Source organism: Lipotes vexillifer, unplaced genomic scaffold (genome assembly GCF_000442215.2).
Source record: "Lipotes vexillifer unplaced genomic scaffold, Lipotes_vexillifer_v1.1 scaffold466, whole genome shotgun sequence".
Classification (NCBI taxonomy): Eukaryota; Metazoa; Chordata; class Mammalia; order Artiodactyla; family Lipotidae; genus Lipotes; species Lipotes vexillifer.
The window spans coordinates 2,194,194-2,220,407 of NW_006796103.1; the positions used below are offsets into that span (position 1 = coordinate 2,194,194).

Here is a 26,214-nt window from a genome sequence, read left to right on the forward strand (position 1 = left end):
TCAGGGGCTCCCTGGGAGGCCTCGTGGGGCAGCTTGAGGGAGTGAGGATGGGAGAGAGCAGCAGGGGTGGGCATGAAAAGGAATGCAGTGGGGAGAAGGGAGAGATGGAGACAGTGGATAGTGGATAATGACCATAGGAAAACTGGCAATTTTCATTTTCAAAATTATTTTTTGGAAATGTCATTCACATGCCATAAAATTCACCTTCTGAAACTGCAAATTCAGTGTCATTTCGTACATTCTCAAGCTTATGCAACCATCACCGTCATCTAACCCATCACGTTTTCATCACCCCACAAAGAAGCCTCCGTAACCATCAGCAGGCCCTCTTCATCCCCTCCTCCTTCAGTCCCTGCAACCATTAATTTCCTTTCTGTCACTATGGTTTTGCCTTTTCTGGACATTTCATGAAATGATACAAATGTGACAACTACGTGGGGCTTCCTTCACTTAGCATAATGTTTTCAAGTTCGTCCATGTTGCAGCATGTGTCAGTACTTCATTCCTTTGGATGACTGTATAATATTTCACATATACACATTTTAAAAATCCATTCATCCATTGATGGGCATTTGGTTTTTTTACGCTAATATTCTCCATTTATTGACAGTTTATTCTGTGCCAGGCAGCACCAGGCTAAGTTACTGACCTTATTTTACAGGTACAGAGGCTTGGAGAGTGTGAAGAGTTTGCCCAAGATTAAGAGCTAGTAATTTGGTGAACTGGGGTTTGAACTCAGGCGAACTTCAGAGGTAATAAATTCACATGACAGAACATTAGAAAAGGTACACAAGGGTATTCAATGAAAAGTCACCCTTTTCCCCACGTTCCCCAGCCACACATTTCCCTCCTCAGAGACATCCACTTTTGCCGTGCTGTGGATCCTTCCAGAGAACTATTTATACCTCAACATGTATATATCACAATTTATTGACTAATCTGTCCCACTGATTTGAAATGTCACTTTTATGGTATAATAGATTCTTATACGTACTTATATTACTCTTTTCAGAGCTGTCCTGACTCTTTTTTGCCTATCTTTTATGTTTTCCATTTCTCTAAAATTCTTTTTATCTTCTTTTTTAAAAAATTTATTTATTTATTTAATTTTGGGTGTGTTGGGTCTTCGTTTCTGTGCGAAGGCTTTCTCTAGTTGCAGCTAGTGGGGGCCACTCTTCATCGCAGTGCGTGGGCCTCTCACTGTCACAGCCTCTCTTGTTGCAGAGCACAGGCTCCAGATGCGCAGGCTCAGTAACTGTGGCTCATGGGCCTAGTTACTCCGCGGCATGTGGGATCTTCCCAGACCAGGGCTTGAACCTGTGTCCCCTGCATTGGCAGGCAGACTCTCAACCACTGCACCACCAGGGAAACCCTTTATCTTCTTTTGGATTTAAAAAATTTTTCCTTTTCCTGTTTGTTTCTCCCAAGGCATTAACCATTATGTTCATTCAGTCGTATTATTTTATTTAATTTATTTATTTTTGGCGGTGTCGGGTTGCAGCACGTGGGCTCTTCATTGCAGTGCATGGGCTCTTCCTTGCAGCTCGTGGGCTCTCTAGTTGTGGCGCGTGGGCTCCACAGCACATGGGCTCAGTAGTTGCAGCGTGCAAGCATAGTTGCCCTGCAGCATGTGGGATCTCAGTTCCTCAACCAGGGATCAAACCTGCATCCCCTGCATTGGAAGGCAGATTCTTAACCACTGACAACCAGGGAACTCCCCACTCTTGTATTATTTTAAATTACTCCTCATTTCTGAATTTTTTTTCTTTTATTTTGAATTCTGTCCTGAGTTCTGTCATCTTACCTAATTCCGGTTTATGTTGTCCGTTCTTCTTTTTTTTATTATGGTAAAATACACATAAAACAAAATTTAGTATTTCAACCATTTTCAAGTATACAATTCAGTGACATTAAATACATTCACAATGCTGTGCGACCATCACCACTATCCAAATTCAAAATAATTATGTCTAAAGATTGAGCAGGACCTCCGAAAGATGGAGGCAGCAGCATAGTTTCTCAATCTCTCCAAACCCTTTCATGGAAGAAGGTCAACTAAAACCAAATACCCATAGGTGGCATTTATCAGCATTTACCATTTCCAGAACTTTTTCTCCATCCCAAACAGAGACTCTAGGGTTGAAAGAACCAAATTTGAGTAGAGTTGAAGATGACAGAAGGTGAGTCTAGGTTTACTAGGAGGAATAGAAAAAGTCCCTTGGGGAGGTTGGCCTTAAGTCTCACAACCACCAGATAGGTATTTAAGAAAACAAGAGGTTCAGGACACATCTCTGAAAGGTTTGAGTTGCCTTATTCAGGTGTGATTACAGTGGGGGAATAGGGAAATCTACCAGAGAGGTGGCTAGGGCTCAGAGTTAACCTAGGGGCAGCTGACAACAGGGGCAGAGCCAAGGGAGCTGCTGCATCAGGAGGCCCACGAATAGGGCCTGGTATGTAAATCACCATGTACTCAACACCTGAGCACCAGGGCAGCTGATGCACTATTAGTTAATCCTGGCAACGACAGGCAAGGCCAGTATTCCTGTGCCACTTCACTTAGAGAGGTGCAGCAAAGGGCTGATGTCACATCACATGTGGAGGTATAAGCCCAAATGCCTCCAAAGTCCTCAGTATTTGCAAGTGCCCGGAGGCGGCCAACCTGGCTTTCAGAACACAGCATCCTGAGGTTACTGGTGGACGAGATCAAAGTTCTGGACGGGCCTAAATATTAACTTGAGGGGTTTCCTCCATTGAACAGGGCACATGCCGCCTTCTGTAAACATCACCATCAACTGAAACGCACGAGAAAAATCCGACGGAAGCGTCCACTTTCACGGGTGAGAGTGGTGGGGACACGTGCACTGGGCAGCCCCTCCAACAGCCACAGAACCCAGGCGCCCAGCCGTTCAGGGGCTCCCTGGGAGGCCTCGTGGGGCAGCTTGAGGGAGTGAGGATGGGAGAGAGCAGCAGGGGTGGGCATGAAAAGGAATGCAGTGGGGAGAAGGGAGAGATGGAGACAGTGGATAGTGGATAATGACCATAGGAAAACTGGCAATTTTCATTTTCAAAATTATTTTTTGGAAATGTCATTCACATGCCATAAAATTCACCTTCTGAAACTGCAAATTCAGTGTCATTTCGTACATTCTCAAGCTTATGCAACCATCACCGTCATCTAACCCATCACGTTTTCATCACCCCACAAAGAAGCCTCCGTAACCATCAGCAGGCCCTCTTCATCCCCTCCTCCTTCAGTCCCTGCAACCATTAATTTCCTTTCTGTCACTATGGTTTTGCCTTTTCTGGACATTTCATGAAATGATACAAATGTGACAACTACGTGGGGCTTCCTTCACTTAGCATAATGTTTTCAAGTTCGTCCATGTTGCAGCATGTGTCAGTACTTCATTCCTTTGGATGACTGTATAATATTTCACATATACACATTTTAAAAATCCATTCATCCATTGATGGGCATTTGGTTTTTTTACGCTAATATTCTCCATTTATTGACAGTTTATTCTGTGCCAGGCAGCACCAGGCTAAGTTACTGACCTTATTTTACAGGTACAGAGGCTTGGAGAGTGTGAAGAGTTTGCCCAAGATTAAGAGCTAGTAATTTGGTGAACTGGGGTTTGAACTCAGGCGAACTTCAGAGGTAATAAATTCACATGACAGAACATTAGAAAAGGTACACAAGGGTATTCAATGAAAAGTCACCCTTTTCCCCACGTTCCCCAGCCACACATTTCCCTCCTCAGAGACATCCACTTTTGCCGTGCTGTGGATCCTTCCAGAGAACTATTTATACCTCAACATGTATATATCACAATTTATTGACTAATCTGTCCCACTGATTTGAAATGTCACTTTTATGGTATAATAGATTCTTATACGTACTTATATTACTCTTTTCAGAGCTGTCCTGACTCTTTTTTGCCTATCTTTTATGTTTTCCATTTCTCTAAAATTCTTTTTATCTTCTTTTTTAAAAAATTTATTTATTTATTTAATTTTGGGTGTGTTGGGTCTTCGTTTCTGTGCGAAGGCTTTCTCTAGTTGCAGCTAGTGGGGGCCACTCTTCATCGCAGTGCGTGGGCCTCTCACTGTCACAGCCTCTCTTGTTGCAGAGCACAGGCTCCAGATGCGCAGGCTCAGTAACTGTGGCTCATGGGCCTAGTTACTCCGCGGCATGTGGGATCTTCCCAGACCAGGGCTTGAACCTGTGTCCCCTGCATTGGCAGGCAGACTCTCAACCACTGCACCACCAGGGAAACCCTTTATCTTCTTTTGGATTTAAAAAATTTTTCCTTTTCCTGTTTGTTTCTCCCAAGGCATTAACCATTATGTTCATTCAGTCGTATTATTTTATTTAATTTATTTATTTTTGGCGGTGTCGGGTTGCAGCACGTGGGCTCTTCATTGCAGTGCATGGGCTCTTCCTTGCAGCTCGTGGGCTCTCTAGTTGTGGCGCGTGGGCTCCACAGCACATGGGCTCAGTAGTTGCAGCGTGCAAGCATAGTTGCCCTGCAGCATGTGGGATCTCAGTTCCTCAACCAGGGATCAAACCTGCATCCCCTGCATTGGAAGGCAGATTCTTAACCACTGACAACCAGGGAACTCCCCACTCTTGTATTATTTTAAATTACTCCTCATTTCTGAATTTTTTTTCTTTTATTTTGAATTCTGTCCTGAGTTCTGTCATCTTACCTAATTCCGGTTTATGTTGTCCGTTCTTCTTTTTTTTATTATGGTAAAATACACATAAAACAAAATTTAGTATTTCAACCATTTTCAAGTATACAATTCAGTGACATTAAATACATTCACAATGCTGTGCGACCATCACCACTATCCAAATTCAAAATAATTATGTCTAAAGATTGAGCAGGACCTCCGAAAGATGGAGGCAGCAGCATAGTTTCTCAATCTCTCCAAACCCTTTCATGGAAGAAGGTCAACTAAAACCAAATACCCATAGGTGGCATTTATCAGCATTTACCATTTCCAGAACTTTTTCTCCATCCCAAACAGAGACTCTAGAGCCATTAAACAATAACTTCCCATTCCCTCCTTGATTCATGTTCTTTCATCTTTTCCATTGTTTTTCCTAACATCTTTTAGCCCACTTTGAAATAATAGGTTACAGTTTTGATCTGTTTTGTGGACCTGTCTTTTCCAACTTGATTTTATTGTTTGAAGAGATGCTATTCTGCTCCTTATTCTCTTTTTTCTTACACTACCTCTGTACGGGATTTGATCCCATTCCTTTTCTTTTATTGATTTTTGGATGAAAAAAGTTTTAAAGCACTTTGAAAAGGAGGTGAGAGGCCACTTGGAAACATGTTCCTCATGGCTGCTTCATCAATGCTTCACTTATACTGTTTTGAAATAACTGTTTTCCAAGAGGCATAAACCAGTGGGCTTTATCATTAGACAGAGTGCAGAGAAAGGACCCCACGAAGGCTGATCACCTTAGCAAAAATGATTTAGTTATGATTTCACCCAAGATTAGTCACAAACCAGCCTGGGAAACTCAATGAACCAGGGACAAGGTATAATGCCATCTTTCCATCTCTCTGCCTCAGCTCTCAAGGATTGGTCACCTACATGTTATTAGTAATTATTAGTTGGTTCCTGTTCATAATTACTATCAGAAGACACAGCACTTATGGGCCTAATTACACTGCCCGGCTACGCACCATTCTTCTTCATTTTGGCTTCCTGTCCACCAGCAGGAACCTGATTTATTTTTGTTCTCCCTTCACCACAGCCCAGTAATTTTTGTGAATGACTCTCAGTCTCACCAGAATCTGTATCTCTCACTCTACCCCAACATCCCACCCCATCATTCGCTCCCTGAAGTGTACTCTAGAAATTTAGGTAAACTGTATATTTTACCACTGTTCACCATCTCTTAGAAACCAGAAGAAGAGCAGCTTTCTTATGGAATGACAGAGAACTTGTAAAGATCAAACACCAGTCTGCAGGAGAAAGGGAAGAAGAGAATGATGGAAATAGTTTTTGGAAGACTATTTTTACATTATGTTTTGTTTGTTCCTGGTAAATAAACTGAAATCTTCTAAACATTAAAAGAAAATCTAAACCACTAAATTCAATAATACAGGAATATAACTTTAAAAAAAAATTTCTTTGGCTGCGCAGCATGTGGGATCTTAGTTACCCAACTAGGGATTGAACCCACGCCTGCTGCATTGGAAACACAGAGCCTTAACCACTGGACCACCAGGGAAGTCCCAGGAATATAACTTTTAGAGGAGAAGTTATAAACCCTTTGGTTATATGGACTGGAGATTTTTAGTAAGAAGTCATATATTTTAAATGACTTGGAGCTTTAAAGAAAGGAAGGAAGGAAGGAAGAAAAAGGGACTTCCTTGGTGGTGCAGTGGATATAATATCCAAAATAAAGTAATTAATTAAATAAATTTAAAAGGGAAAAAAATGCTGAAATCCACTGACTAATTATTCAGGCTATTATATCACATTATTTCCAGATACATCCCTTTAAAAATTTTTGGTAAAATGTTATCTTATGTCAGAACAAATGAATTACAAACTTTTCTCTTTGTCCAAAATTTGAGAAATTCCCCCACACTTCTACCTTCAAATTTTATAAGGGAAAAGTAGTGACAACCCTTATACTTACATCCAGTTGCATCATCTGGCCACATGCCTTCTACATCAATCAAATATCTACAAAACAACAAAATTTGAGTCAATTGTAAATAAAAAGAAAAGAAAATCAAGGTTTTGCAAAAAAGGTCCAATTTTGCTTTACAAATATAGATATAAAAATCCTAAGAAAATATCAGCACATCTAATCAATAATTATTAAAGAATGATATACACCAGGACTACTAAAAGGTGTTACTCCAAGGATGCAAGGGTAACGCAACTTTAGAAAATCTATTAATATAATTATTTACATTATTACAACAACCTAATTAATAAATGAAAGAGAATAAAATACAGGACCAAACTGGCAGATGTTAAAAAGTTATCTGATAACATGCAACAGTCAGTTTCGGTGAAAATGCTCTGTAAGCTAAAAACAGGAGACTTAATATGACAGAGTATTCATCAAGAACCAACAAATAACAAAAGACAAATTAGGATAAATATTAACATCATATCTAAAAATCCCTATCTAACTAACCATAGGAGCCAGAAATGTAGGAATCACCATCACTGACAGCTATTTCTCCCTCACCCTCATCCTCAACCCACCACCAGTGCTAACAATGATACTGCTTACATACCTCCAGAATCTGTCCACATCTTTCCACCAAAATGACCACCATAACCTCGTCCAAGCCACCATTATGCCCAATTTCTACAAAAGTCTCCTAACTTGTTTCCTCACTTCCGCTCTTTCTCCCTGCAGTGTATTCTCCACTCGGTAGCAAAATGATAGGTTGAAAATGCAACTGGGCATGTTCCACACACTCACCTTCAACAAAAAATGTTCAATGGTTTTCTATTACTCTTAAAGTCTGAAACCTTAAACATAAGCCTGCACTATCCAGCTCCTACCCATGCTTGTAGCTCCATTATAATCACGTGCTCCCCCAACAGCCCCACCTTCCTGGCCAGTTCCTCCAACACAGCATATGCTTTCCTCTTATAGGGTCTTTTGCTATTCCTTATGCTCAGAAATCTCTCCCCAACGTCCCTATTTGCTTAATACCTACTCATCCTTCAGATACCAGCTGAAACATACCGAAATAAACCTTCTCTAATCTCCATGATGAGATCAAATCCTCCCTAAAATATGCTCTCATGGTACCATGTTCCTCTCCTTGGCACTTGTCACAGTTGTAATTCTACATGCAAGGTATGATTCTTGAATATCTATTCCCTCTCTGGACTGTTAGAATTCACAAAGGGCAGGTCAAGTCTCTTCACTCACAAAATTTCACAAGCCTTTTTGCTAGCAACCAGCACAGTGCTTAAACATAACACATGCTCAATAAGTATTTCCTGCATGAACAACCATAAATTGGTACAGTGTAGCAACATCCACAAAAATCATAAGGGCATCAACTCTTTGATGCAGAAGTCCCATTCTGAGTAAAGTTAACTGAGACAAAGCATATATATTCAAAGGTGTTCACACAGGAATGTTCATTACTTTGACGTTTTATAATATCAAAAACTTCAGACGTTTATATGTTCATCAATGAGCAAAGGAACAATGCAGCCTTAAAAAAATAAACAAATGGGACCTAATGAAACTTAAAAGCTTTTGCACAGCAAAGGAAAGTATAAACAAGACGAAAAGACAACCCTCAGAAAGGGAGAAAATATTTGCTAATGAATCAACAGACAAAGGATTAATCTCCAAAATTTATAAATAGGTCATGCAGCTCATTATTAAAAAAGCAAACAACCCAATCAAAAAATGGGCAGAAGACCTAAATAGACATTTCTCCAAAGAAGACATACAGATGGCCAATAGACACATGAAAAGCTGCTCAACATCACTAATTATTAAAAAAATGAAAATCAAAACTACAGTGAGGTATCACCTCACACCAGTTAGAATGGGCATCATCAGAAAATCTACAAACAACAAATGCTGGAGAGGATGTGAGGAGAGGGAACCCTCTTACACTGCTGGTGGGAATGTAAACTGATACAGCCACTATGGAGAACAGTATGGAGGTTCCTTAAAAACTAAACATAGAATTACCATATGACCCGGCAATCCCACTACTGGGCATATACCCAGAGAAAACCATAATTCAAAAAGACATATGCACCCCAATGTTCAATGCAGCACTATTCACAGTAGCTAGGTCATGGAAGCAACCTAAATGCCCATTGACAGATGAAAGGACAAAGAAGATGTGGTACGTATATACAATGCAATATTACTGAGAGATAAAAAAGAACAAAATTGGGTCATTTGTAGAGACGTGGACGGACCTAGAGACTGTCATACAGAGTGAAGTAAGTCAGAAAGAGAAAAACAAATATTGTATATTAATGCATATATATGGAATCTAGAAAAATGGTACAGATGAACTGATTTGCAAGGCAGAAATAGAGACACAGATGTAGAGAGCAAACGTATGGACACCTAGGCGGGAAGGCGGGGCAGGGCGGGGGTCGGTGGTGGTGAGATGAATTGGAAGTTTGAGATTGACATATATACACTAATATGTGTAAAATAGATAACTAATGAGAACCTGCTGTATAAAAAATAAATAAATTTTAAAAATTCAAAAACAAAGAAATAAAAATATTAATTAATTAATTAATAATAATAATAAAAAAAGAATGAGGTTGGAAGACTATCAAAACAGCACACAGATCACACACTCAAGCCCCAAGAGATGGGGGAGTGCCTTAAGTCCCCCACTTCGGATGACATCTCCTTGCCTCACAAGTCTCAGTCCGACTGGGCTAGCTTTGACAAAGGGATGGAGCTGGATCAGGAGCCGCTGCTGCCATATCTGGATCAAGTTCCAGTTTTGGTCTATCATCCAACACCTAGCCAGACTCGTCTAGCAACTCAGCTGAGAGGAACAAAATAGGATAGCTCAAAAGAATAGGCCTCATACAGCATCAGCCTAAAGGAGTTTATGATCCTGGAAGAAACGGATCAGAAAAAAGGATCCAGGGGACTTCCCTGGTGGTGCACTGGCTAAAGACTCTGCACTCCCAATGCAGGTGGCCCGGATTCGTTCCCTGGTCATGGAACTAGATCCCACACTCATGCCACAACTAAGAGTTTGCATGCCATAACTAAGGAGCCCACCGGCTGCAACTAAGACCCAGCTCAACCAAAATAAAAACATCAATAAAATAAAACAAATATTATAAAAAATGATCCGGAATGTGTGATCTGTATGATGGACTTTGTTTATGAGAACCCAATTTGATTTCTGCTGTGTATGCAGATCACCTGGGCTGTACAGATGACTGACTGATGAGATCCTTCACGTGCCCCTCCTGCATGGAGACAGTTGATGCAGCACTGCTTTTGTCCTACGAGACTAACTGAGCCAGTGTCTCTCACCTGACTTCAAAAGAACCATCATTTCTGGTGGTTTTGATCTTTTGTCATTGAGCCCAAAGAGTGGGGGATTAGGAATTAAGATCATGCATGAAAGTTTCCTAAAAATTCCTGAATGGCTTCAGATGTTGGGGAAAAGTACGTGATATTTTAGAAATTCAGGGGGAAAAGTAGGATGCTATTTTTATGTAAAGCCTTCGCCCAGTGTTTAAAAATATAATTGTATTTAGATCTTGTTATTGCTCCAGTACATAGGATTTGTGTAAAGTGTTACATCAGCTATATATGTTTCAATTGTGTGTCGAAGATTAGGATAAAGATAGTAGTTGTTTTTCCTAAGTGAGATATCTTTCTTCTTCCACCTACCCAAATTCTTTTCTGAAGTTGTTGGCATTTGGGTCAAGGTTTTATTTAAAGCTACATTTTATAACACTGGCACAAAAAAAGTAGTTTTAAGCTTTTTTGCATAGTTCTTTTTTTTAAGAATAAACATAGAGCATTTATTTTTTACTTTATAGGAACTCCACAAGTTAAGGTCCCATTGTTCTTTTGCTGTGATTGTTGTTACTATTGATGTTGCTGTTTTCTGTCTTTGCTGGTTCTTTCTAATCTACCATTTGTCGTTATTGGCATACAGTCATCTCAGGGTCACAAGATAGCTGCTGTAAAACCAAGAATCATATTCTAACAAAACAAGGAGGAAGCAGAAAAAGAGTCCCAATGGTCATTTTCCTAATGCATATTCATCTTTTTTCAGAGAAAAATATCATTCTCATAAGCACAATAACAGCCTTCCCCTAATTACTCATTTGCCAAAACAGACTGATATGACCATTCATAAGACAATTCATGGCAAAGAGGGATATGATAATGATTGCCTCAGCCTAAGAAGGATTTATCCATGAAAGCTGAATGCTTCACTCCTCAAAGAAATCAACACTTTTCTACATACAAAACACAAGTCTCTTGAAGGGTTCTTCATAAGTGCATTATAGAAGAATTTAGTATGTCATAAGCACTTAAGGATTTGACATTCAACTGTAGCAGTATCCATGTTGGTTAATTTTCTTACAAGCCCCATGATGAGTTTGAGAAAAACTGAAAGAATTACAGTATCAGGTTCTATTAAATCCTTACGTGTATCTTGCTTAAGTTTTGGTTCATTAATTTATATCCAACTACATAAAGCAAATTTGGAGGAAAATAAATAAATAACTAAATAAGATTGAGGTCTCCAAATATTTTCATAGGAAGATGTCCACCATATATTAAATTATAAACTAGAATGTCTAAATACTATACCATTAAATCACATGTACAGTCAGTGCTGTATATCCAACGGTTCCATATCCTGCAGACATGGAAGGCTGACAATACTACACCATTTTACATACAGGACTTGAGCATCTGAGGATTTTGGTATCCATGGGGAGTCCTAAAACCAATCCCCTGCAGATACCAAGGGACCATTGTATATGCTTATATTTGCATTTTTTACATCTCAAAAAATATGTGCTAAATTATTACTGGTGGTCACCTCTGAGTAGGGGGCAAAATTGCCTTCCCTTCCACTTCATACATTTCTCTGACTGCATTTGTTGCATTCAGCTTACATTACTACTGTAAACAGAACAATTTAAACGTGGTCTGCCTCTTGGGGTTGGCAACTCACCTGCAGATGTGGTAGCCAGTCCTGTTTAAACCATGGGTACAGTGGACACCAATAAGTCTGTCTATAAAACAGGGAATATGGAATTAAGTAAGCAAAGTAGATACACTAAAAACAAGTTATACAATTTTCTGAAGAGTAGCGTTTATTAGTTACCAAAACACGACCACTAACCTGAAAAGGAAAAACTGAAGAAAAGAGTGTTTTTGCAGGAACGTACTATCAAGAATTAATTACTATAAAGTCAAAATTCATTATCTCTGGGAAATTTTGCATAGCCTCCAATCAGATGCAATAGCATGGACTGGAGAATGCCCATCAGGAACTGATCTGACTATAGAAAAAGGGAGTGGAAACACAAAAACAAAAACAGGCTACCAGAAGAATAGAATTTGTTTTTGAGTGAAACAAATGGAATGCCTTCAATTTTAATGCTCAATATTAAAAAGAACAAACGGTTTCTGAAGTGCACTTCCATTCCTTCTCTCATTCACTGCTCCTCACATGCCACGGCTCTATGTGCTTGTGGACTTCCCGGGTTAACTAGTACCGTTTTTATTTCACAATGAAAAAGTAAGGCTTGAGACGTAAGTCCAAGCTGCACAGCAGGCAAACAGAAAAAAGACTAGAATCAAGTCTCAGATTTTTCCAACTATGCCACAGTATTTCGTGGTCCAGCACTTAAAAAAAATTATATGAGAAAGTAAATATAAAACATCAACATGTAGCTGATCTCTGCCAAAAGTATGTCTGTGACTAGGGGTGTCTGGCATTCGTCATCTCCTGCCTGGATTACTACCGCCCTACAATTCTAACAGTCTCTTCTATTTCAACTGATCCTCCACATGGAAGATGTTATCTTTCTAAAATATAAACTAGGCTGGATAGCTCTGTTGCTTAAACATCTTCGCTTAGCACAGAATAGAGCCCAAGTTGTTAGCATAGCATTGAGAACTCTTTATAAACAAATATCAGTCTGTCTCTCCAACTGAATTATAAGTTCAAACTATGACTTAAAAGGACCTACATCATCCACCTCCGTCCTTTGCCCTGCTAGCCTCCCTGATCTCATTCTCTACTGTCCTGCCCTCACTCACTTTCCCCTGTCCAGCCACACCAGCTTCCTTATTATTCCTCAAACATGCCAAGCACAGTCGTGCCTCAGGGTCTTTGCACCTACTATTCCTTCTGCTTCAGAACACACCCTCCCACTCCATCTCCACTCTCCCAGATATCCAATGGCTTGTTTCTCACTTCAAGGCTCTGCTCAATCGACATCTTAATATAGGGGACTTCCCTGATCACCTACCACATTCCCTCACCTCTTCATCTTCGTTTGTTATTCTCCAAAGCATCTACCACCACTTGACACTCCATATATTGACTATTCATCTCTCTCCTCCACTAGAATGTAAATTATGTAAGGGCAAGAACTTTGCTCCCTTCCTACTTCCTAGAACAGTGCCTTCAACTTAGAAGGTGTTATACAAATATTTGCTGAAAATGAATGTATGAATTCTTTGCCCTTTCACACTACCCTCTACTCACACCAGAGGCTGCCCCTCCAGAGCACAAGTTCAAGCCCTGTGCCTTTTGTACCTGTTCCCAATACCTGGGCTGTCCTTTCCTCATTCCGGCAAAATCCTCTTCCCCCAAGCCCAGCTCAAATGCTGTCTCCTCAGTCAGGCTTTCCTCAATTTCCAAGCCCAGCTCAAACGCTGTCTCCTCAGTCAGGCCTTCCTCAGTTTATCCTCTATATTCCCGCTGCACTTGATTCTTTTATCATAACTAACCCACTTATAGTCACTACATGTTTATCTTCCTAGATAACTGTAAGGTGCTACTGAACAAAGACTTCTACTCACCTCTGTATCCCCGTGCCCTAACAACAAACCTATAAGGCTCTCGGTGTTTACTGAAACAATTTATTTTCTGAGTCTCTACCAATTCTAGGGAGTGGATAGTATAGTCTCCTCCTCATTATCAGTGAGTCTGGCATCTGTGGTAGGAGCTTATAGCAGAGGAAGTCACCAGTGGATCATAACTAAGGTCCCGAGACTGCAATGGCAGAGAGCATGGTGAAGTTAACCCACTTCATGCAGAAGACCCACAGAGGAGTCAGCATATGCAATGGACTACACTTGGTATAACATGAGAACAATCAAGGTTTACAAACGTGTTCTCATGCACTTGTAAGGATCTTCTAGCCCACGCGGAACAGACAGAACACACACAAAGGAGCCTGGAGCAAGTGAGTAGGCTGGCAGCTGCACCCTAACATCTTAACAGGTAACATTTCTGTGACTACAGTTTACACAAATCAGATAATTTGCCTCCTTTTTAGACACCCTGGTTATCACAGGCAAGGCCAAGCCTCTCAAGTTTTAAAGCTAAAGTACACGGAAGATCTGTGAATAAGGCTTAAGATATTTAAGAGCTACTACCTGCATTAAGCAACCAGGTTATAGAATGAAAATTTATCTTGAAATTCCAGTCTCTCCCTCTCTCTCTCACCTCCTATCCCCTATCTTCCCACCTCCATCTCTATTCCTTCTCCCCTACTCCTTGTTTTATGTATATATGTGCATCATTTTATATATACACAGAATATTTACAGTCTGTTAGATTTATTTAATAAAGTGCACACTCCTCAGGCCAAATTTAGAAAGAGGACAAAATGAACACTTTCTCATGGGGGTCAGTGGTGTTCCAAAGACAAAAGATTCCTCAGTCTTAAAACATGGCAAACATCATGTTCCTTCTGATAGTTAGATGCTAGAAAAAGGCAAGTGGATCCTTAAAATCCACATGCTATTAAGACCTACTATCAACAGAGTAGATCTTAAAGTGGAAACAAGAAAACACCAGCCTTTTAAGTTCTTCCTGTCTGAAGATAAGAATAAGAGGTGGTAGTGTTCTTCCTCACTTGCACCCAAAGTGTAAAAGCAGCAAAAATATCTTAAACACATATGATGAGGAAGCCACTCTTCTGGTCCACTCTGTTTTGTTTTGCTTCTAGGGATCTGTCTCACTCCGAACCTTTGCTTTTTGTTTTCTATTTTATATATGCTAAGAACCTGAGAGTCTTCACCTTTTCTTACACCTCTCAACCAATAAATAGGACAAAAGAACATTTTTATTTTCTTATGTATGTTCCATTCAAATTTTTAAAGAAGAGATAAGTAAGCTAGCTCAGTTCATATTTCTCACAAAAATCACTTTCCAAACTAAACTAAATTGTTGTGACCATAAACAGGAAAAACACCGTACTCTATTAGCACCATCTGACATTTCCACCTTAATGTTACCAAACACAACAGGCCTAATGTCAGAACTATTAAAAATGTTAAAAATCCCCAACCCCACTCAAAATGCATACCAAAGTTCAGGTAAAGGAAAAACGAAACAAAAAACAAAAACAACTCACCATTATCTTTATTTTCTTTCAGAAACCCATTAACAGCACATTGGAATTTAAAACTAGTGTCATCATCTGGCACCTGATGCCCAATTGTACAAATTTTTAAATAAGGAGTAGTTTCTGGTAAGTCCTATAAGGCAAAACCATGAAAATATGTATTATTTCCTTTGTAGGGAACGAATAAAAAATTAATTAGAGAAGGCAGAACATAAACCAGGAGAGTACATTAAACTTAGTATGTCAGTCATTCTGATGAGAGCCATTTTTTCCAAAGCTGCTTTAACCAGTAATTATCACTTGATTTTCATTAAAACTGCAGAATGGACAGCTACTAGGCATGCAAAAGGAAAATCAAATCTATGTGAATGAATGCACATGTAACTCAAAATGATATAAACAGTTCTACCTGCCGTTATGTTCTATCTTACATTTCAAGGGCCATAAAGCGGCTGTGATTTAAGTAGAATAGTAGAATAGAGTCAGAAGAACTTGTATTCAAATTAGGAAATAGAGCCAATTTCAGGCATTCTTGAGAACTGGTATTCTTGGGGTTGGAGAAAGTAAAATATCAATAGAAGACAGAAAAGGATAAGTGAAAATTCTCTAGTTCTGAATTTAAATGGAAAGTAGCAGTAGGAACCTATGACATATTTTAAAAATATTAAAAAAAAATACATATTTCCTAGCTCTGACCACTGCAAAAGTCTAGAAACAACTGATGTCATGTCAAAAGGACTCAGGAGTCACTGAGAAGCTCCAACTGGCCAAAGATAGGGCCTCAGTTAGAATAATAACTGTAACGGAGTCCACGGTGATATGAACAAATAAATTTTACAAAATTGGTCACCACTGGAGAATATTTGTGAATCAACTCATTATTTTGAAAACTGTTAAATAAAAGAAGAGAATCATGCCTCTACAACTGGGCAACCAAATAGTAGATGAGGGGAATCTTCTCCTCATACAAATATACCCAGCTAATAAGTGAAAAAAAGAACAACAGAATTCACCATTTTTTGAAGCCTCAACTGAATTAATGGATGTAGGTATGAATCATCAGTGACTGCTCATATCACAGAAAGAGACAATTATATATGTCTCCATGGAAGAACACATCATCACCTATGAAACTGTCTTGCCGAAACAAAACATGCAACCTTCATTCTGATCAACTACCAATTTACAGGAAATAAAAGGATTGAAAAATATGTTAACAACACATGGAATGTAATCATCAAAATCTAGATGGGACAAGTTACCTTGTTTGTTTAAAAAGAAAATTCAAGGAGGAAGAAAAAGTGAGAGAGACACATGGAGGGAGCACCTATAAATTAAACAAGACTTCAGAGACCTAACAATCAACGGCAAAGTGTGGACCTTATTTGGATCTAATTCAAAATTCTTATAAACAATTTTTTATGACATTTAGGAGACAACTGCAAATTTGAGCACTCACTGGGTATTTAATATTAAAAAAAGATATTAAGGAATAAAAGTTCTATATTTTAAATACACATACCAAAAACGTATAGGTGTAATTATGTGTTGTCTCAGAGCTGCTTCAAGATAATATGGAATGGGGTGAACAGGTGGGGGTATACATAAACCATGACAGCCATCAGTTGGTAAATAATAAAGCTGGATGAGTTCATGGGTATACAAGGAAGACTCACAGTATTTTTATACTTTTGTATATGTTTAAAATTTGTGAAAATTGTTTAAAAACAAGATGACACTGTAGAAAACAGTTTGGCAGTTTCTCAAAGGTTAAACGTAGAGCTACCATATGATTGAACAACTCTGCTACTAACTACACTGCACATGTAACAGAACTGAAAGCAGGGATTTCAACAAATATTCGTACACCAATGATCATAGCAGCATGATTCACGATAGCTACAAGGTGGAAAAAACCCAAGTGTCAATCAACCGTAGAATAACAAACTATGGTATATACACACAATGGGATTTATTAAGCCAAAAAAGAAATGGCATTCGTTACGTGCTATAACATGGATGAACCTTGAAAACACGATGTTTAGTGCAATAAGCCAGACACAGAAGGACAAATATTGTAGATTCCACTTACATGAGGTACCTAGAATAGGAAAATTCACAGAGACAGAAAATAGAATAGAGGTTACTAAGGGCTGGCGGGAGGGAAAATGGGTTTGTTACTGTTTGATGGTTACAGAGTTTTTGTTGAGGATGATGAAAAAGCTTTGGTTGTAGACAGTGGTGATGGTTACACAACACTGTGACTGTATTTAATGCCACTGAACTGCATATTTATAAATGGTTAAAATAAATATTATTTATCTATATTTTACCACAATAAAAAAAAAGAGGAATAACAGAGCTGAAATTTCAATTCTTCCTTTTCTGAGAGTCAGTTTCATCGTCTGTAAAATTAGTAATTGTAGTTGTCTATCCTCTGAGCTTAGTGCAGAGTAAGCACTCAGTAGGAGGTATCAGTACTACTTCCACTTCAACAGCAAAGGATTGCTGTGAAGATTAACTAAGTCAATGGATATGAAAAATTTCTAAATGGCAAACTGCAATACAAATATTAACAAACATTAGGTGTTACTGTCTCCCAAGGCCATGGAACAGGTCAGAAGAAGGATAATTCTTATGCACTGGTATGTCCTACATGGGACAAGAGAATATATGGGTTTCTGTATTATGTCAGAAAGTATTAGGAAAAGAAAGCATAAAACTTAGAGAACAATTGTCTTTTACAGTGATGCTTAAACATGCTCAGGCAACTGCTTAAAATAAGTGCTAAAGACATAATGGACATAACTTTCTTTCCTTTTAGGCTACTACTATTCTTACTAAAGTTTACTTCATTTTCAAAATATAGAAAATGGAAGCTTATACAATTTCTTAAGCATATCTAGAGCCTACTGCCAAATATTATAGCTCAATCCATATCTTTAATCTCATTTTGAAACAGCAATTAGAAATGTGTATTTAAGGAAACCACTAGCTTCTCTTTTTGAACCCATGAAAGAAGGCCAGGATTCACCTTAGCATAAGATGATAACTACTGAATTACTATGAATTATTACAGTATCAGAAAGAAGGCCATTTTCAATTACGGGTTCCATTTACCTCTGGCTTATAATAGTGGCGAGTATATGTTAAGTCAATAATCAGCCCAAGTTCTTCATTCTGTTCTTGGAGTTTGTTAAAGAAGATTCAAGGGGGAAAAACATTCTTCTGGAGCAAGATTCTTTTCAAACTCTGTCAGAAAGAATAAAATAAGAAAGTACATGTGTGTAAAATCCTTTATTATATTATCCATTTATTCAAACCCTGTGACGCTAACATACGAGATTCAAAGTAAAGTTTCCTCCTCTGGAATTTACAAGTGATATTACAATCCTTTCTTCCACAGAGATTAGATGGAAGAAAATAAGCTCACTTCTATATAGTTATTTCTATGTTTATTTATTTCATGTTGGTCTCGTAACCAGACTGTAAACTCCCAGAAGGCAGGGACCACATCAATTTTGCCTACCACTGAATTGCCAGCTCCAAGCAGAGTGCCTGAAAATAGACACAAAAATAAATACTTCTTGAATATCTACATATAGGAAGGATGGCTTTCACTGCTAAATATTCTTTTAAGTGTTTGGCTTATTTGTGTACTCTGTTCCATTGATCTGTTTGGTTATTCAAGTGCCAGCAACACACACTTTTTTTAAATTAGTAGACTAGTTTTAGAGCAGTTTGAGATTCACAGCAAAACTGAGCAAAAAGTACACAGTTCCCACTTATACACTCTCTCCTTCATCCCACACAGCCTTCCACATTATCAACATTCCATATCAGTGTGCTTCATTTGTTAGAGGTCATGAACCAACACCGACACATCATTATCATTCAAAGTCCATAGTTTATTGCATTCATGGTACAAGTAACTGACTATTTCTATATTTCTAGTATGGTCATCCCCAAACATTTACATACTGAGATACATATTACTTTCTTATAAATTACCTTATTCTTTATTTATAGTTAGGGCATTACAGTCTTGTTGTTCTTTTTTTAAATTAAGTACAAAAGCAGGTTGTATTTATCTATGAATTCCATTCTGGTTAGTAAAGGAGGTATTAAAAATTATTTGCCATAAAAAGGGAAAATAGAGTATGATGGGGTTGAGAGCCAGGGCTCTGTATGGTGAATTCAGATTTCTGGAAGAATACGGTATTAACTTTTGCTTACCTTTTTTAAAGGAAATTTGAAAGCAATGAAACGAGTCCCAGGCATCCACTGTTCAACTGGGAGATAGTCTTTCCACCTGTTAATATATTTTTTTATTAGGCAAATTTTATGTTAGGCTGTCTCCCTGCATAGGATGAATGCGCCTTGAAAATGGAAATCATATCCCTCTAGAGTAGGTCCCTCTTCTACCTGCTTTGCATTTTGCTGCTCCACTTATTCAACCCCACCTAGTAATAACTTATACTTCCCTTGTTCCTGTGTTCCCATCTAGAAAAGAGATAAAAGGCAACAAAACAATGCAATTGTCTCAACAAATAAAGGATATCTAAAACCAGAGATGGCCAGAACTTCTGTATCCCTGATAAAACCTAGCCTGGTGTTGACTACTAAGGTATCATTAATACATGCGTGTTGACTGAAATAGTTTAAACTCAATTCTTCCACTTCACAGTTTAGTTTTAATCCTCATACAAAACCTGATAATAAAATTCCTTAATGCTAGGAATCACAGTGAAAAATAATATCTGAACTGACTTCTGTAAGATGAGTTAGAACTAAGGTTAATTCAGTGTATCTAAAGCATGGAAAGTGAGGGCAAAAGTGGCACAAGATGGGGCCAGAGAAGCAGAGAGGATTCTAGACCACGCAGAGTCTTAAAGGCCAACGGTTTGTTTTCTATTCTCAAAACAATGTTTTTGAGCGATGTTTATGAGCAATGTTCCAAGTTGCTCTTAAGGTTTCTTGTGTGAAGAATGGATTGGACAGAAACAAGATATATGGACACTAGTTAGGACCTAATTGCAACAGACAGGCAAGTTCAGTATTAGGATGTTGAGGAAGTTGACAGATTCAGAAGAAATTCAGGAGATAAACTGAAGCGGGCTTAATGGGGTATGAGATGGAGGAAAGGAAGGTCTTAGAGAATTAAAGATTTTACTGCACATATGAGCAAAATCTCAAAATTAATCATTTGAATGTACAGAGGTAGATCTCTCAAATGACACCGGTTAGGAAGCAACAGTACGCACTTTATAATTCCAAGAGACAACACAAATCAACTGTTTCGATGGAAAATTCAGCGGTACTGGTGCGTTTTTTCACTCAAACTTAGTTCCAGTAACTATTACTCACATTTTCTGTGCCTAAACAACACAGCTTGAGGAACTGAAGGGGATTCCATTCTGGTAATTAAGGAGGGTCCCCAACACTGACAGTCCCATCTTAAAAAGCAGTCCCTCTGCATTTTACCCAAGGGGCAATGGCCAGAGCCTCCCTTTTAAAATGATGGGGAGAAATCAGAACATCACACTCACTGTCCCTTTCAGCTACTGTGAACTGAGCCGCGAGATGACAAATACCCACTAGCACAGGCCAGATGGGCCAGCGTGCGGGAGCAAATTTGACAGGCGACAGCACAAGAGACGAAGCACAGGCCCAGGGGCTCTGAGCTCCACCGGCAAGGCCCAGGGGCCAAGGCGCTTTACCTTTCCATGATGTGCTTTCTGCCCTTCCTCTTGGCTGACTAATGTCCGGAAAAGCCGCGACGCTGACTGCAGCGCCCGCCGGCATAATGCCACTGGCCCATGTGACCCCCAAGATACCTCCCACCCAACGCCAAGAGTGCCAAAGTCGCCAACCTGGCACCCTCGGTGCCAGCACAAAGCCACGAACCACAGGCGCCTAGGCACAAGCCCATGGAGCTCGCGGACCTCCTTCTACTGCGCATGTGCCACCGTCAGTTGAGATGACGTCATCACGTTGGGCGACTGAAACACTTCATCAGTAAAGAGGATTCTGATGCCTGCAATTACCCTCCTTAGCAGGAGGCTGGTAGCAGAGGTCTATTAGTCCGTGGGTGTACCCTTCAGAATTCCAATCATACGGGACATGGAAAGTTGTCCCACTCTCCCACTTTCTTGTGTGGTTCTTTCAGATATTTCCCAGGTGCTTACAGTCACACTTGTATCTTGTATGTAAGTATTTGTATGAAACGGATATCCTGTATTTTATAGAAGAGCAGCATACTACACATAGTCTACAATCTGTCTTGGATAGTGATTTTCCCAGTCAATTTTTGTGTACATCCATTCTATTCTCTTCAATAGCTGCATAACATTATGTAATTTACATGACCAGTCCAATATTGATGGACTTTTAGTTGTTTTCAGTTTGGGGGTTTTTGTTTGTTTTCTGTTTTTGTCATCTGTTACAGATAGGCTGCAATGTGAACCTCTTTACACATGGCTGCAATGTGAACCTCTTTACACATGTATATAGTTATATATAAATTTCTAGACATAGAATTTCTGGAATGAAAGAGATGCAAACTTAAAATATTGCAAGATTTTCAATCAATCTAATCTGCCTAATCAACCTTCAAAAATATTCTGTCAACTTATACTCCATTCACAGTGAAACATTTATTGGGTTCCTATTATGTGCCTGGTATCATGCTGGATGTTGAGAGTATGGATTTACATTTTTGACAATTCCAAAAAATGCCTGAGAGAGGTAAGGGTGGAGCTCAAGTATAAAGTATAACATTTCCTCACAGTATCAGGAGTAGGGATCTGAACCTGTTAGAAAAACTATGAATCCTGCCACAAGTGGAACAGCAAAGAACAGCATGTCCTACAGTAGGTCTGAGGGTATAATAGCATACTAAATTCCTTTGTTATTTATAATAACAAATGTTTTTTGTTAGTTTTAATTTTAGTTTCTAATTTTTTTAATTTTAACATCTTTATTGGAGTATAATTGCTTTACAGTGGTGTGTTAGTTTCTGCTTTATAACAAAGTGGATCAGTTATACATATACATATGTTCCCATATCTCTTCCCTCTTGCGTCTCCCTCCCTCCCACCCTCCCTATCCCACCCCTCTAGGTGGTCACAAACCACCTAGCTGATCTCCCTGTGCTATGTGGCTACTTCCCACTAGCTATCTATTTTACATTTGGCAGTGTATATATGTCCATGCCACTCTCTCACTTTGTCACAGCTTACCCTTCCCCCTCCCCATATCCTCAAGTCTATGCTGTAGTAGCTCTGTGTCTTTATTCCCTTGTTACCCTAGGTTCTTCATGACCTTTTTTTTCCCCTTAGATTCCATATATATGTTTTAGCAAATGGTGTTTGTTTTTCTCTTTCTGACTTATGACAGATTCTTGGTCCATCCGCCCCAATACAAATAACTCAGTTTTTTTCCTTTTGTGGCTGAGTAGTATTCCACTGTATATATGTGCCACATGTATATATGTGCCACATCTTCTTTATCCATTCATCCAATGATGGACACTTAGGTTGTTTCCATCTCCGGGCTATTGTAAATAGACCTGCAATGAACATTTTGGTACATGACTCTTTTTGAATGATGGCTTTCTCAGGGTATATGGCCAGGAGTGGGATTGCTGGGTCATATGGTAGTTCTAGTTGTAGTTTTTTTAAGGAACCTCCATACTGTTCTCCATACTGGCTGTATCAATTTACATTCCCACCAAGAGTGCAAGAGTGTTCCCTTTTCTCCACACCCTCTCCAGCATTTATTGTTTCTAGATTTTTTGATGATAGCCATTCTGACCAGTGTGAGGTGCTATCTCATTGTAGTTTTGATTTTCATTTCTCTAATGATTAATGATGTTGAGCATTCTTTCATGTGTTTGTTGGCAATCTGTATAGCTTCTTTGGAGAAATGTCTATTTAGGTCTTCTGCCCATTTTTCGATTGGGTTGTTTGTCTTTTTGTTATTGAGCTGCATGAGCTGCTTGTAAATTTTGGGGATGAATCCTTTGTCAATTGCTTCATTTGAAAATATATTCTCCAATTCTGAGGGTTGTCTTTTGGTCTTGTTTATGGTTTCCTTTGCTGTGCAAAAGCTTTGAAGTTTCATTAGGTCCCATTTGTTCATTTTTGTTTTTATTTCTATTTCTCTTGGAGGTGGGTCAAAAAAGATCTTACTGTGATTTATGTCATATGGTGTTCTGCCTATGTTTTCCCATACCAGTTTGATACTGTCTGGCCTTACATTTAGGTCTTTCATCCATTTTAAGTTTATTTTTGCGTATGGTGTTAGGGAGTGTTCTAATTTAACACTTTTACATGTACCTGTCCAATTTTCCCAGCACCAATTATTGAAGAGGCTGTCTTTTCTCCACTGTACATTCTTGCCTCCTTTATCAAAGGAAAGGTGACCATATGTGCATGGGTTTATCTCTGGGCTTTCTATCCTGTTCCATTGATCTATATTTCTGTTTTTGTGCCAGTACCATTGTGTCTTGATTACTGTAACTTTGTAGTACAGTCTGAAGTCAGGAAGTCTGATTCCTCCAGCCTCATTTTTCGTTCTCAAGATTGCTTTGGCTATTCGGGGTCTTTTGTTTTTCCATACAAATTGTGAAAGTTTTTGTTCCAGTTCTGTGAAAAATGCCAGTGGTAGTTTGATAGGGATTGCATTGAATCTGTAGATTGTTTTGGGTAGTAGAGTCATTTTCACAATGTTGATTCTTTCAATCCAAGAACATGGTATATCTCTCCATCTATTTGTATCATCTTTAATTTCTTTCATCAGTGTCTTACAATTTTCTGCATACAGGTCTTTTGTCTCCTTAGGTAGGTTTATTCCTAGATATTTTATTCTTTTAGTTGCAATGGTAAATGGTAGTGCTTTCTTAATTTCACTTTCAGATTTTACATCACTAGTGTATAAGAATGTCAGAAATTTCTGTGCATTAATTTGGTATCCTGCTACTTTACCAAATTCATTGATTAGCTCTAGTAGTTTTCTGGTAGCATCTTTAGGATTCTCTATGTATAGTATCATGTCATCTGCAAACAGTGACAGCTTTACTTCTTCTTTTCTGATTTAGATTCCTTTTATTTCGTCTCCTTCTCTGATTGCTGTGGCTAAAACTTCCAAAACTATGTTGAATAAGAGTGGTGAGAGTGGGCAACCTTGTCTTGTTCCTGATCTTAGTGGGAATGGTTTCAGTTTTTCACCATTGAGGATGATGTTGGCTGTGGGTTTGTCATATATGTCCTTTATTATGTTGAGGAAAGTTCCCTCTATGCCTACTTTCTGCAGGGTTTTTATCATAAATTGGTGTTGAATTTTGTCGAAAGTTTTCTCTGCATCTATTGAGATGATCATATGGTTTTTCTCCTACAATTTGTTAATATGGTGTATCACGCTGATTGATTTGTGTATATTGGAGAATCTTTTCATTCCTGGAATAAACCCCACTTGATCATGGTGTATGATCCTTTTAATGGGCTGTTGGATTCTGTTTGCTAGTATTTGGTGGAGGATTTTTGCATCTATGTTCATCAGTGATATTGGCCTTTACTTTTCTTTCTTTGTGACATCTTTGTCTGGTTTTGTTATCAGGGTGATGGTGGCCTTGTAGAATGAGTTTGGGAGTGTTCTTCCCTCTTCTATATTTTGGAAAAGTTTGAGAAGGATCGGTGTTAGCTCTTCTCTAAGTGTTTGATAGAATTCGTCTGTGAAGCCATCTGGTGCTGGGCTTTTGTTTGTTGGCAGATTTTTAATCACAGTTTCAATTTAACTGCTTGTGATTTGTCTGTTCATATTTTCTATTTCTTCCTGGTTCAGTCTCGGCAGGTTGTGCATTTCTAAGAATTTGTCCATTTCTTCCAGGTTGTCCATTTTATTGGCATAGAGTTGCTTGTAGTAATCTCTCATGATCTTTTTATTTCTGCAGTGTCAGTTGTTACTTCTCCGTTTTCATTTCTAATTCTATTGATTTGAGTCCTCTCCCATTTTTTCTTGATGAGTCTGGCTAATGGTTTATCAATTTTGTTTATCTTGTCAAAGAACCAGCTTTTGGTTTTATTGATCTTTGCTATCGATTCCTTCATTTCTTTTTCATTTATTTCTGATCTGATCTTTATGATTTCTTTCCTTCTGCTAACTTTAGGTTATTTTTGTTCTTCTTTCTCTAATTGCTTTAGTTGCAAGGTTAGCTTGTTTCTGTGAGATGTTTCCTGTTTCTTAAGGTAGGATTGTACTGCTATGAACTTCCCTCTTAGAACTGCTTTTGCTGCATCCCATAGGTTTTGGGTCATCATGACTCCATTGTCATTTGTTTCTAGGTATTTTCTGATTTCCTGTTTGATTTCTTCTGTGATCACTTGGTTATTAAGTAGTGTATTGTTTAGCCTCCATGTGTTTGTATTTTTTACAGATCTTTTCCTGTAATTGATATCTAGTCTCATAGCATTGTGGTTGGAAAAGATACTTGATATGATTTCAATTTTCTTAAATTTACCAAGGCTAGATTTGTGACCCATGATATGATCTATCTTGGAGAATGTTCCATGAGCACTTGAGAAAAATGTGTATTCTGTTCTTTTTGGATGGAATGTCCTATAAATATCAATTAAATCCATATTGTTTAACGTATCATTTAAAGCTTGTGTTTCCTTATTTATTTTATTTGGATGATCTGTCCATTGGTGAAAGTGGGGTGTTAAAGTCCCCCACTATGATTGTGTTACTGTTGATTTCCCCTTTTATGGTTGTTAGCATTTGCCTTATGTATTGAGGTGCTCCTATGTTAGGTGCATAAATATTTACAATTGTTATATATTCTTCTTGGATCGATCCCTTGATCATTATGTAGTGTCCTTCTTTGTCTCTTCGAATAGTCTTTATTTTAAAGTCTATTTTGTCTGATATGAGAATTGCTACTCCAACTTTCTTCAGATTTCCATTTGCATGGAATATTTTTTTCCACCCCCTCACTTTCAGTCTGTATGTGTTCCTAGGTCTGAAGTGGGTCTCTTGTAGACAGCATATATACGGGTCTTGTTTTTGTATCCATTCAGCCAGTCT

The 26,214-nt window shown here is 38.6% G+C and overlaps 2 pseudogenes; one reads left to right on the forward strand and one right to left on the reverse strand.

The window, feature by feature from the left end:
* LOC103086700 (RNA/RNP complex-1-interacting phosphatase-like) lies at window positions 1-21,007 on the reverse strand (annotated as a pseudogene).
* On the forward strand, window positions 9,345-10,030 carry LOC103084481 (RING finger protein 11-like; annotated as a pseudogene).
* Window positions 21,008-26,214: the final 5,207 nt, after the last annotated feature.